This window comes from Achroia grisella, unplaced genomic scaffold, assembly GCF_030625045.1.
Source record: "Achroia grisella isolate CSIRO2021 unplaced genomic scaffold, CSIRO_AGI_Agris_v1 utg782, whole genome shotgun sequence".
NCBI lineage: Eukaryota > Metazoa > Arthropoda > Insecta > Lepidoptera > Pyralidae > Achroia > Achroia grisella.
Window position 1 is genome coordinate 2,394,042 of NW_026713022.1, and position 14,693 is coordinate 2,408,734.

The window sequence follows — 14,693 nt, forward strand, 5'->3', positions numbered from 1 at the left end:
TCACGTCTTTGAACATAGATATTTTTCATCAAAAAAATAATCTGGAAGGAAAGAAATAGACGGTATAAATTTTTACAAACAAAGTCGTGGATATGGTAAAATTTTATGCAAACAAAATCCCGGTTATAAGCTAGTATACAGGAAAGAAATAGACTGTAAAATTTTATGCAAACAACGTCTCGGTTATCAGCTAGTTTGCCATAAATTGGGTTTGTCATTTTCAAAGACAACTTCATACATAGTTACGCAGAACTATACGTATAACTGTTAGGTTGCATATCGATTAACGTTTATCGAGTAATTATCATGCCACAAGTCGAACTTAAGTCTAACGATCGAAGCAACTATTAACTAAGCACCTTAGAGGACGCACAGAATAATAATCTTTATATAATGCAAGGTCTGAACTAAATGACTGGCAACACCGTTTTTGGCAAGTAGAGAAAACCCGATCACAGTAACATAAAGCGTGGACTTTTTAAAAATTTCGTCTTAAACGGATTTTTGCATTTTTGTTAATAAGTATAAATTTTAAAATATTCTTTAAAATTATTATGATATACCTATTAAACAAATACTTCCACACTCAAATGCTTGGACCATTGGATTTCACCATATATAGATAACGTGTACTCATTTATTGTAGTTTTCATATTGAATGAAAAAGCTACTGAGAAATTCTCGCAATAAACGTACTCTTAAGATAAACTCAATTCATACTCTACCTATATTAGGTCCCACTAATTTTGCACCCTGGGTTTTTAAACAACAACTGACTCTCCGGTGAAATAAACAGCGATATCAAACCAAAAATTAATCCCTGTAACGGTATTTCCCCCCTTCGTTGTATGTTCATTCATTCATCATTCCCTGCGAAATGTCGACATTTCAATTGTTTCATTCACCACAACATCGACAGTTGAAAATGCCTCATCATAACAATCGTGACGGTGTTTTTGTATTTGTACTACAGCTAATATTTGACTCGCTGTGCCCGTGACTTTGACGCGTGGAATAATGACCAAAAATATTCCATAATCTAACCCCAAAAAAGCCAAAGAAAAAAGTTTAGTCGTTCTAGCTTTAAAAATGACGAATTTCAGTACAAACTTTCATATAGGTAACATGAAAGTTAAGGGTAACGAAGCAAAATTTTAATGTCATATTTATTTATATTTAACCAACAGCCTAAAAAAATAAGTTTCTAGCTTCTAACTTTAAAAATGACGATACTTCCATACAAACTTTCATCTCCCCTATCAACCGCACACAACCTTTTTTCGCATTAAAAACTAGGCTATGTCCTTTCTCAGGGTCTATACTACCTCAAAAAATCGGTTCCGTAGTTTTGCCGTGAAAACGAGGCAGACAGAGTTACTTTCACGTTTATAATAAGGATTGTATTGAATATAACACAATCCATAATTGCATTTTACTATACTTTTTTGTATTAAATATAAACAACAATTCTCTGCAATGCCTAAATAAACGAGTGTTTAATTGTCACTGGGTGACTTCTCGTATACCGAGTACAATGTCTGAAAGTCCAATATCGTACTTCTCTTTGTCCAAAGCCTAAACAAATAGTACGCATCAATAAGCAGATTAACGAAATCTTATTTAATAAAATAACAAAGAATATTCCAGATTTGGATAATAATTAAAAAAAAACCCGTTTGTCCACCATGACATTTTTGTATTACACGAATATTTAATTTACTATGTACCTACCTATCTCAGGACAATTTACACAGCGCCATCTAGACCCAAGTTATGCTAGCTAGCTAGGTTTAGCTAGTAAAGCTTGTGTTATGGGTACTAGATAACTGATACAAATACGTAGATATATTTTTTTCCTAAATACATACATATTATACGTATAAATTACCCAGTCCGATGCAAACAATCAAACTATTTTTTTTTTCTATAAATACAAATGTTTCTGCTGTGCGAGAAATCGAACCCGCAACCATCGGCAGTAAGGTGGTGTGCCTTAACCGCTAGACCACCGAGGCTGTCAATATTACCGTGTATATCAATTTTATATTCATTCAAATCCATCCGGCTTTTAAGTGTGTATTACTAACAAACACGCTACATGTTAGCATGTCTTTACAAACTTTCACGTTTGTTAAGTAGGATTTCATTTTAGGAAGCGCACAGAGGCAGTATTTGCCAACTCCAATTTCTCTAACGCAATAAAAAGACTAACTCTTTTGTTGTGAAACAAATTAAATCTGTTCTAGAAGATTAAGCTTTCAGTACTTTGGAAACTTTTAAAACTATGCTGCCTGCCATTGTTAGGTCGAGGATTTCCTTTTTACGGCTCTAGATCTCGTCACGAGAAAGGATAAAAGAAAAGTTCGGGGATAGTGCAATAAGTAATTTTCTTCTTTACTCTAAACTAACACTATTATTTACTCAAAAGTATTAGTATTAGGTTTCAGAATGAGAAATCAAAAGAGATATTACGAAATATAAACTTTCATCCTATTAAAATATGTGAATAAATATAAAACATCATTGAAAAATACATTTATAATCTATAGATGAAAATAGTTTCAAATATGCATTTTTCTACAGTACACTTAATAAATGCATGTATTCTTAATTCTACAATTTTATATGACCATTGCCTCTTAAGCAAAAACTTAAGTCGATTAGGAATATTTTTAAAAGCTTAAGGCCCCTCCTTATAACATAAAATGTTTGTAATTACGTATGTTCATTTATGTATATAGTGTAATAGCTAACATTTGTTTCTACGTAAAAAGAGAACTAAGGAAAAAAATAAGTCAAACTCAGAATCTTGTTGTAAACCTCTAATAAACAAAGAACAAAAAAACTCATAGCACTTAGCATTGGCAATTTATGTACATAATTGCTATATACATATAATATATTTAACAATATCTACATAAATATTATTTGAATTGTAATAATACGTAAACAATCTGTAATACATAAGCAACGTTTTTTTGTTCCCCCGTTACTAATAATGCCCCACCCCGTCCTGTTAAGCTTGGTAATAACTATGTGTCAATTAAAAAAACTACTAACGTATATGGGGGGTTTTAGTTAGCAATTAATAACATATAAGTAAGGTTATCAAAACCAGTCCGGGTGTAATATTATAAACTTAAACCCACGAACAAACGTTACCATAATCCACTTAAAATCCTTTATTACCAGTTAGTAGTTTGAACCTACCTAATTAAAACTTTCCAGTTGGATACCACCGATATTGAGGTCGGTTACGATACCTTTGACAATTTTCACCGTAGGCCATATTTAATTACATTAAGAACTACTGACTCGCCCCGGTTTCACACGTATGCAACTATTGTAACGATCTCTGGCATGGATCTTAATGCTGCTCCTTTCTATATGTGAAACATATTGCTTTGGTTGAGAGAATTTTTAAAATCCGTTATAAATTCGACTCTTAATTATTTTGCTAGTGTCGCCGCTAGAACATCTACACTAGTACAGCAGCATGTCGCAAAGATGCACCTAAGATGGCTCCATCGTGTGCCGAACATAATAACGATAACGTTGGTGTCTTCGTTATGGTACAGAAGAAAGGGACAAAAAAGAACCAATATAAAAAAATATAGTATATAATATAATAAAATATGTGTAAAAATATAATATGTAGGTGCACTACTGGGCCGAACTTCATATTGCGTACTGCGACATCGCCCACGGCAATATACGTGTCGCATCTACACTACGCCACCAAGGAAGACATTCTCGACTACATACCGACCAATAGTAACCTAACATCGACGTTGACGCACCTAAAATCGAATGACAAAGCGTGTGTGGCCCCAGCATATGATGGTTATAATAGCCTATGGACACTTGTAACAACCAAACACGGTAGGTGAGTCACGTGCGCGTTGCAGATCCTTAAGAATACCTTTCTTGAAAAACACATTTTGGAGACTCTCAAGGAAACTTCGGCAGGTAATTCATTCCACAAACTAAGTGTAAACGGGAGGAAGATTCTCTGAAACCGCACTGTCCGAGACCACTTAGGTTCCAGCATGTGGGGGTACTTTCTCCGTATGTTATTGTATAAGATATATATAAAGTGAGCTATTAGTTGTCTGGAATAAATCATTACATTGTATAAAATAAAGTCGCTGTCGCCATTCGTCCGTCCTTATGTATGCTTAAATCTTTAAAACTACGCAACGGATATTGGAGTTTTTTTTTAATAGATAGTGTGATTCTAGGGGAAGGTTTATATATACTTAATACATACGTACACCCGTATGAAGCCGGGGCGAGTAGCTAGTAAATAATAATAAATGCTAAAGCTAATAAAAAAAATATCAAACAAAGAACTTCTAACAGAAGTTACAAAGCATTTTTTATGAATTTCGCGTACAATGGCCTATGGTCTTCACCTTGGTATTTTAACGTACCAAGGTCAGTCAGTACTTATGATGTTTTAAAGCCTAATGACTAGAAACATAATGTATTGTATACACTATTCATTAGTACATACTTGTAGATACAAAGAAAAGAAAAGAATATTGTCGAATTGATAGTTAACAGACATAATAGACAGTCTCGGTGGTTTAGCGGTTTAGCACACCGCTTCACGTCCGATGATCGCGGATTCGATTACTTGCACGGTACCAACATTTATATTTATGAGTATGATTGTAGTAGATCTTGGTGTTTTCTCAGTCTATTATGTATGTATTTGTAAAAAGAATGTGTAATTATATCAGTTGTTCCCATAACACAAGCTCTGCTTAACTTGGGCTGTGTGATTTGTCCTTAGTTTGTTATTATTATTATTATAAAGAAAAGGCGAGTTAGGACCCGATATTACAATTAAAATTAATTGGTAACAGATTATATACCTATTTTAAATTAAAAGAAATATTTTTTCTTTAAAGTGAAATTTAAAGTGGCTTCATTACAAAGTCGAGGTCGAATTCTAAAGTATAATTACAACAATATCGTTCAGTATTTTAACTGACATAGATTCGTTAATAAAGCAAAAATTTTGAAAGTCGCAGATACTCATCTGTGCTCAAAAAAGAATCACTTCTGCAATACTTCTCTTACATGGAGAAAGACTGAGCATGTGATATCCAAATGTTACAACAAAACGATTAGCAAACAACTATAATTCAAAATCTACATTTTTCAAGTATTTTCCCGGATTTTCTTCTCCATGAATAAAACATAACAGCCAACTTTTTTAGTTTTTGAACACTGCTCAATGTTGCTTGCTTTTTTATATTCACTCTAGATTTACATTTAAAAATTTACCACTTTACCATATATAAGTTCCGTAACACTGAATATTTTTTTATATTTTACAAAAACGGGAAACAACATATCAGCGCTGCAAATTTATCTGTAGCTTTATACTGAGTTGGTTGCCTATTCACCTTTGCGCCACATAAAGCTACCTCCATCTCTTTTATTTGTACAATTTATTTTCCTGTACCTCATGTATTCTACGTGTTTGTTTGGTGAATAAAGAATTTATCTATCTATCTAAATTATAAGTTCGGTTCACAATACAGCACTGTGATTCCTTCTAGATGTCATAATTGATTCTAGTAATAATAACTTGGTCGCATTATTGCCAATATGTTACACTTGATGACTTTTAACATGAGTGGATAACACGCGTGATAGCTTACTTTGTAACATTTCTTTCGATTGTAGGATGTGGAATAAAACGTAACATTATAGGATAAGCATAATATCTTAGTTCTCTGGAATGGCAACGAATGAGTGGCACCCTAGGAGTCTCATGATAATGTGATGTCCGTAGTCCGTACCACCAGATGAGCCGTCGGCTTGTTTAACATTCCAATATAATAGAAAAGAAAACCATTTATTGATATAAACTTACATTGAAGTACTTTTGAATCATCACATTTTTTCATTCAGCTATTTCATCACAAGAAGAATGAGAGAGGACCTTGAGTGTTGTTCTTTTAAATAATTTTATTGTTAGTTTACATTTTTAAACTGAAGTATTTATTTATTGAATTGACTTAAATTAAATAAAAAAACGGTCAGTTTGCTATTCTATACATTTATTGAACTAATGTTCCTTAAAATAGGAATGTTCGATCCCCGCTTTGTAGAAGTTCCCAACTTTTCCAATATTCCCGAATTAACTTTTTTAATCATCTCCCTGGTGTCCTTTTTGTAAGATAACGAGTTGAGGAAGATAATGGTTTTAAATAATACAACTTTACTAGTCAGTTTCCGCAACTTCGTTTGGTTTTCCCGAAGTTCGTACAGTTACCGCTAAGTCGTCACGAATTTGCCCAAATCTTGGCATCTGTCCAAACATATACATACATGCAACACGACTGTTATCGCAGATAAGGTAGTCAGAGACATAGTAAATTATCTAAGTAATGATAAACGCACTTGACATGCCCATGTTTTGTTGACTATATAAAAGAGCAACATGGCAGGGGGGCGAGCTTATCGCTGTTTCTCGGAATAATGTTTGGATTAACCTTCATCCTTCATAGGACTATCTCAAATACATCAATAAATTAAACCAATTCTTATGAAGTACCTATATTACAAATAGTTAAATTATATTCAAAACTAAATTATATTCATCACAGCATATGCGATGTGCATCTGTAGTAGTTTATGTCTATTTCCATGTGCTTGTTATTATCATTTTTTATAACACATTTAAACTAACGGAACACAAACATATTAAACTCGAAATAAAAGCCCATACCAAGCCGCTTGGCCACTATTAACCTTATTCCTCCAGATGGTGAGGGAGATGCCAGAAAGAGGGACTATTGGTTCCATTGCTAAAAAAATTCTGTGTCAGGCCAATATCCACGTGGTCCTAGTATCCTGGTAACTAACCAACTGTTCCTCATTGCGCTACCTGAACTGACATCATTTTCAACTACTGGCCGCCAGAACTGTTAGCGCAGACGGGCATCCTTTCATCATCGTCTATAAAAAAAAATCTTCCTCTTACGAAGAAACACGCTTGAAGAACAATATTACTTGGGAGTAAAACAATTGAGTAAATTTTAAGTAGGGTGTAAGGAGAACACCCGAAAACTACCGTCCACCCAACTGACGAAGCACTTCCGCCACCCCAAAAGGACAGCAAAATAAAAGACAATTCTGTACTGTGCATAGGTAGATAAGCCGATTGCGCGCACTATATATATAATAAAAATCATATCTCAGAACAATTCACAGAGCGCCATCTAGTCCCAACCTAAGCAGAACTGTGTTATGGGTACTAGACAACTGGCAGATGTGCATAGATACAACTTTTTTGGAAATACATACATAATATACATAGAACAATCTCAGACGGATACAAACTATCATACTCATGAATACAAATGCTAGTACCGTGCGAGGAATCAAACCCGCGACTATTGCAAGTAAAGCAGAGTGCTAAACCGCTAGACTATCGAGGCCGTCAAACTATATTTACAACCAGGTGATCTCACGATTTCGTACCCATATACCTGTTTTGTTTATAAACAGTAAGGCAAAACTAAAACGCGCACTAAGCCGACAGTAACGCTACCAAACATTGCTTTTGTTTAAAAAAAAGTATTACATAACAAAATTGAAACACACGTTTTTGATGCGATCGTGAATTTGTTTGGTTTATCATAAGATGTTTTTTATATCATCTGTGTGGTAAATGACTGAAGTATATAAGAAAATGACCTAGTTTATGTAAGTATGTTTGATTTTCAATGACGAATAAACAACTGAAGCGTATAAATGATATTTTATCTACAGATTAGCAATGATTAGTTTACCACAGATTACTTCATCATTGTAAACATCTCTATTTTTTATGAAAATGTAATAACAACCATGTTATTTAATTATAAGCTTGAAAGAATTTTAAATATAGGTCGAATATTTTTTACTTCCATTACAACAAACATTTTTCTGTTCATATTTATTAAATTAAACAACATTACAAACGAAATTGAACTCTTGCCTTTATAAAATAATGTGCATTTCTAACATTATATGAACAAGATCATGAATTTATACAAAATTTATGTTACACTTAATTAAGGCTGGCGTCCAAACTTCATACGTTTCAACGCCCTTCGCCGAGAATTCGAGAAGTCTCATCTTAAATTCTATTCAAATTCATATTTACCTCCACATCTGTCGTTTATGAATGACGATTAAAATCTTATTATACATGCGTGACTTGGCAAAGTTACCTGAAACAAAAACATAAAGTAAATATTAATAAAACAATAAGGAAAATATGATTAAATTTGAACAGACCAATTAATGATTAACCAGAAAATGGACCTAATAATGGGCATAAAAGAAAACGGTTTCCACTTCTATTACATTTCAATTACGTCATACTCGTGAACGGGTGTTGCTTCTAGGGACTGGTCTATTCACATTATATATATTTATTAGATTATTTATTTTTGAGAAAAATGTAACAGCTCATGCTGGTTGGTGGTCACGATATTCTCCCTAATTGAATTTAAATAATAATCTGTATTTCTGTAATAATTTACAAGCTCATTTAAAAAAAATAAGAGCTGAGTTTCTGGTCTGTTCTTCTATGTAAAGCACTGCGAATTTACGGGAAATTGACATACCATAGAGTGTATTAGACCAACAGGAAATAAGACATTTTGATTAGATTAGATTGAATTGATAAAAAAAAATATAACACAGTATGTGTTATACTGTGTTATATTTTTTTTTCACAAAAAAGTTCACCTTTAATTTCCATTATTTACTTTGAACTACCCATCTATTCTATACTGTCGCTAACTCTAGTCGATAAGGTGGTAGTTAAGACAGTAACGGCAACAGACCTTTCCTTACTTTATTGGTCATTACTTTTTTCGGTCCGGTGCTATGTCAGCCTGCTATAGAATTGGAGGATGAATACGGATTTTAGATGTACTATATAAGAAAATAGTGAATCAGTACGTTGTGATCTTTAATTAATTACAATGATGATGAACTAGTCGAAATAACGACCTCAGTGGTGTAACGGTTTAACACCTAGTGTGTTACCTACAATGTTATGTGTTACAATGATAGCTGATAGATGATAGCTTGGGACTAGATAGAACTGTGTGAATTGCTCTATATAATTATATTTTACATACGAGGCATACGATATCCCTATATGTCGTTGCACACTTAACTAATATAATTATTAATTCTAATCAATAAAGGTCATTAAAATTAAAGGTTGAAGGCCTTAAGGTCTTATTATACTGACGTGCAGATACCGTGACACACGTCACGGTATCTGGCGACTGAAAAACCAAACTCTCATATACACCGGTCATTGACTGGTATTATTCCAATTAAACAATAGAATATATGATAAATAGTTGTAACACACAAGCATGACAATGTAACAAAACAATTAGATGTCAATTCAGATAAAATAATTAACAATTTTAACTAAGGTCAGAGGTGTCGGTTACATTTGTGTAACATAATAGTATAATACAATAGCAAAACATGTAAACAACGTTTTTTAGATTTAATGAAATGATTTATAGAACGGAAACCTATAGGTATATAAAATGACATTGATTCGGGTTGTAATTACGAGCTTTGTTTAATTAAAACAACTTTTAATGTTCTGTATTTTTTCAATTCAATCCTATTACACATTATTTATATTGTTAACTAAAATTTAATGGTAAATAAAGATTTCTCGACATTTCGTTTAAATCAGCTTGTTACGTACGTGCAACGTAGTCGAAACGTTGAGAGAGGTGAATACTTTTATTTACCATAAAATTATTCACGTTAAGACCCGGCTAACAATATAAATAATGTCCTACCACAATAAATATATGACATAATTACGGTAGTAAAGCCATTGTAAACACAATCATTGAAATTGAATGTATTTTGTTATCAATCTCTATATGTAGTAATACATATATGCACAATCAAAATATATTCGAACTACATAAAATCTCTTTTTGAAAGTACATTTTTTTAATTTATAATTTAGAATAACTAAAAATACAGTAATAGTAGTATTTACCTACAATTATTTTTATTAAACACGAAAATTTTGTTCGTTGCGTTTTCAAAAGACTGTTGTGTATTTTATTTAGTTCATAGAAAATTGTCTATGGTACTGTGAAATATATTTTTGCTTTATTTTTCATTCATGTTTCAGGCAAAAGAGAAAATAACGCCGCTCTATTTGTTATTCTGTTTTATCTATACCAGCTATTATAACTACTATTTATTATTTTTCTATAGTATTCAGGAGTCCTTACAAAATTAAAATAATTGATATGCTCGTTTAATAATCTGGGTTCCCGATATTGACCATACAAATTATTGTTTAATTATAAAATATACATATAATAATGTTATCACAATAATATTAAAATTGTAAATTTTTTGTCAGATGCACTTCAGAAATGACCTAAAAAAACTTAAAATATACCATCACATTTCTTGCAATAAAATTTCATTTCGTTTCAATACTAAGTATACATATTGTTAATTTCATTCTATTATTATACCAATCCCTTAATATTGAAGTCTCAATACAAGTACATACACACAAAACATTTCCCAAACACCATAAACCGATCCTTCGATTTCTTTATAGAGGTCGTAAGAAACACTGAAAAGGTAAAAATATATCGTCTTACACAGCCATTGTGACTTCGGTACTGTAGATTTATGATATAAGTATGTAAATAATATACATACAAGTACGAACGTAAAAAGTTTTTATCCGAAATAGAAGAGAAACAAAACTGATAATAATTAGTTCAGTAGTTTTCATTAGGATAGAATAAAATGTATACAAATAGATTACTACTTTGTTATTTGCAAAATTATAAAGCCCATAACAGAAAAAAGGCTTGATATACCGATTATCTATCGTTGTGCGTTAGATAATCAGTAATATAAAAAAATCTGTGTAAAATTGCTAATTTATAAAGCTGAAATTTAGAATTATTTTACGGTGGAAGCATCCTAGCGGATGTGTACTAGCATTAGATTTTTGAAAACTCTAATGAGATAACAATTACCTATGATATAAATATTAGAACATTTGGTTGACACCTGTTTGTACAACTTAATCTGTGTTTTACTTATGTACTTTATTCAGTAATAGAAACTGCGAAATTTTTTTAAGAAGAAAGCAAATTTTGTGGCTATGGACCTAATTAGAATCTATTTTTACATTAATTATCACAGAAAGACGGGCTATATTTATTTAATAAATATTACATAATTTATTATGTTAATATACACAAAACTCACAAAATCATAAACACAGTGACGAAGCAGGGGCGAGTCACTAGTATAATATAAAACTCAATTAAAAATTGAATGTATGGCACATAATAACAGCTAAATAGGAACTGATTATTCTGCAAAATATTAAGCGAACAAACATATATATGATGTGAAAATGTTGACCACAAAATATCCTGGCGTAAAATTTTCGGACCGTAAATCGCGGGTGCACCAATGGGGTGAGTTGATGAATGGCCCCAATCTCCCTGCCCCCCCCCCCCTCCTCACTCCCTTTGAGCCGCATCCACTCGGCTCGGCCCTCTCATCCATTGTTTGCGGAGAACTGCAGTACATGCTCGTAGAATGCTACGTATGCATTTTGCAGGCCAAGTACCGAATTCAAAAGACGATGCGAAGGAAGATATTGCGCTTGAAGACAAACAACGAGGAAATTTCTTTAGTATACAGATGGTATACAAATTTCTATTCGTTTTGTTGTTTTATTGATTTAAATAAATTGGTATATTACTCATACAGCTATGCGAATTATTTAATTAAACACATAGTTTAATTAAATAATTCTTTTCACCCTAAATTCCTGACGCCTTCGTTATAATCATCATCAACTGGTGTCTGTCAGAGGCATTACATCCCTTTGACAAACTCTATACTGATGCGGTGAATGATTGATGAGACAGCACAATTCTATTATAAAAAATAAAATCCTAGTAAAGAGTAAAATATTGGTACAATATCTATACAAATAGCAATACAATAGACACACGCTAGAACCTAAGTGGTCTCGGACAGTACGGTTTCAGAGGAGATTCCTCCCGCGTACCCTTAGACTGTAGAATGAACTTCCTGCCGAGGTTTTCTCAAGAGACTACAGAGTGGGGGTTTTTAAAGAATGGTATATTAAGATTTCTTAAAGGTAGGCAACCCGCACGAGACACCCCTAGTGTCTCAAGCGTCCATAAGCTACGGTAACCATTTATCATCAGAATGGGCCGTATGCTTCTTTGCCAACTTCGTAGTATACAAAAAATAGTTACCCGTATATTTAAAACAACTAAACCGTTACGGGTTGTTCTCATACTAATTATATAATTTGTCATTAAAAACTTTAATAGTTATTAATATGAGTTAGATAACTAGAAAAAAAATTGTATCGCCGATTTACAGGTAGACTCAGCAGAGACCGTTACATTACCTTAGTAGGCCTACTCTTGACTTTAAGCCATTTCATATGTGTTTTTTTTAATGCGTTTAAGGATCGAGAGTGTAGAATCTTGTTTTTGGTTTCTTTTAGTTCCTAACTGTATAGTTAGTGTAGACTGGAGATCGAATTCATCGTCACTTATGTAAGAAGTACTAATTGAAAATGATGACGACTTAGGCTTTGAAGCTGGCTAGCGGAAGAGAAACCCCAAGTAGCGCCCGTGACTAGTGACACGGGTGTAGGTTTAAAGAGCTCTTTTAGAATGTATTAACACTCACCTTCACTACTTGTAGTTCCCCCCAGGCCCAACTAAGACCGGGATAAACCCATTTCTATTACAATTCACTTTTATATCCAAAACACAACTGGTACGCTCTGCTCTCGTCGACTGAATGTCACGGCTCATCCAACGAAAGAGGATTATTCAACTACCGACCTCCGTATTATAGACCGGAGACTGTGTGGGTCGGTCTACAAATACTAGATGGCGCTATTTACAATATTTGTAATAATATTTACATTGGATACTTTATTAGTACTAAATACAAACTACCTTCTTTTAATATCTTTTTAAAATATCGGATGTTTTCTAAAATATTGATGTGAACTCTAACACTTATAAAAAAACCTGGTTACAGTTACCGATACGGTATACAATGCATGTTCATTGTTAACACACGTGTGTATCTGGTAATTAAAATAGTTTATCTATCACCCATTTTTTTTAAGTAGCTTGAATGGCAAACAGCGTGACAACCAGGTAAATAGCAACCGTCATCTGTATATAAGGCTAGCTGACCCGACAACTTCGTTTTCCCGTTTTTGCAACATTCTTCATTGCAACTCCGCTCCTATTGGTCATAGAGTTATATAGCCTAAGACACTCATTAATAACGTGTCTTTCTATTGGCAAAAGAATGAACAAAACAGGTTAAATAAATCTTAAGATTACCCCCTTCAACGGCACAAACTTTATCTCTTCATATATTAGTATCTATACATATGCAAAGAGCGCCGCCGTCATCACATCATCATGTGCATCAATAATAATAATCTCAGGACAATTCACACAGTGCAATCTAGGCCCAAGTTAAGCTAGGTAAAGCTTGTGTAATAGGTACTAGATAACTGATACAAATACTTAGATATATTTTTTTTGTAAATACATACATATTATACATAGAAAATACCCAGATTGATACGAAAAATCATAATCATGAATACAAATATTTGTGCCGTGCGAGGAATTGAACCCGTGACCACCGAAAGTAAGGCGGTGTGCTATACCGCTAGACCACTGAGACCGTCAACACCTACATGCTACAATTCTGAAATGCCTATATATATATATATACGAAATTACATATTCATGTTAACGGAATCTAATTGAAATTATCCAATATTGTGGTTACATGTCAAATACTCTGTGCACAAGAATTTGCAGGCAGCATAACTGGAGGTTAAACTAATTGAAAGCTAAATGTAATTAATTAGTATGTGGAGAATGTTATTAGTGATAAATTCCAGTAAGTATATGTACCTAATAAGTGATACGTAGTTTTTTTTTTGTATATGTAAGTATGTAACGAATAAAGTACAGAAAAAGATTTAGAATACGGAGATATACCTATATTAGGAACGATTGTCAATACTTTGAAGTATAAACAAAATGTACGATAACAGAACTATGAATTTAAATACAAATTTAGAATAAAAAATACATTTCTGATTAGCCGGTACAGTATAAAACAGAATCCCTATTAGTACTAGCGTTCTTAAAAAATAATACCCCAATAGTGCAACACTAACCAGTACCTTGTTAGTAAATCTTTTTTATTGATATACAAAATTTCTTAACAAGAGTTGGAATATATGATAATAGCCCAAGGCCAATTCACAAAGCGCCATCCAGATCATGTATTATGGGTACTAGATGACTAATAAATACTGAAATACATTTCTGTAAATGCACACAAAAAATAGACAACACTCAAACCAAAATACAAAAAAAACATAAAATACTAGTGTTTGCTCCGTGCGAGGAATCGAACCTGTAACCATCGGAAGTAAAGCGGCATGCTTATAGTATATTTTGTAAAATTCATGACGCTATTATAATCTAACTAGCTACTCGCCCTGGGTTCGCCCGAGTGTACATGTATATAAACCTTCCTCTAGAATCACTGTA

At 32.9% G+C, this 14,693-nt stretch overlaps 1 long non-coding RNA gene across 2 annotated transcripts in view; it reads right to left on the reverse strand.

Annotated features, from left to right (window-relative positions):
• Nucleotides 1-14,693, reverse strand: part of LOC131851301 (uncharacterized) — a 126,531-nt gene that overhangs the window by 76,273 nt on the left and 35,565 nt on the right. Inside the window, exon 3 of one of the 2 annotated variants that reach the window (XR_009357870.1) lies at nt 8,171-8,237. The exons of the other annotated variant lie outside the window; for it this stretch is intronic. This is a non-coding gene — a long non-coding RNA (uncharacterized LOC131851301). The remainder of the gene's footprint in view (nt 1-8,170; nt 8,238-14,693) is intronic. 2 annotated transcript variants of the gene reach the window in all.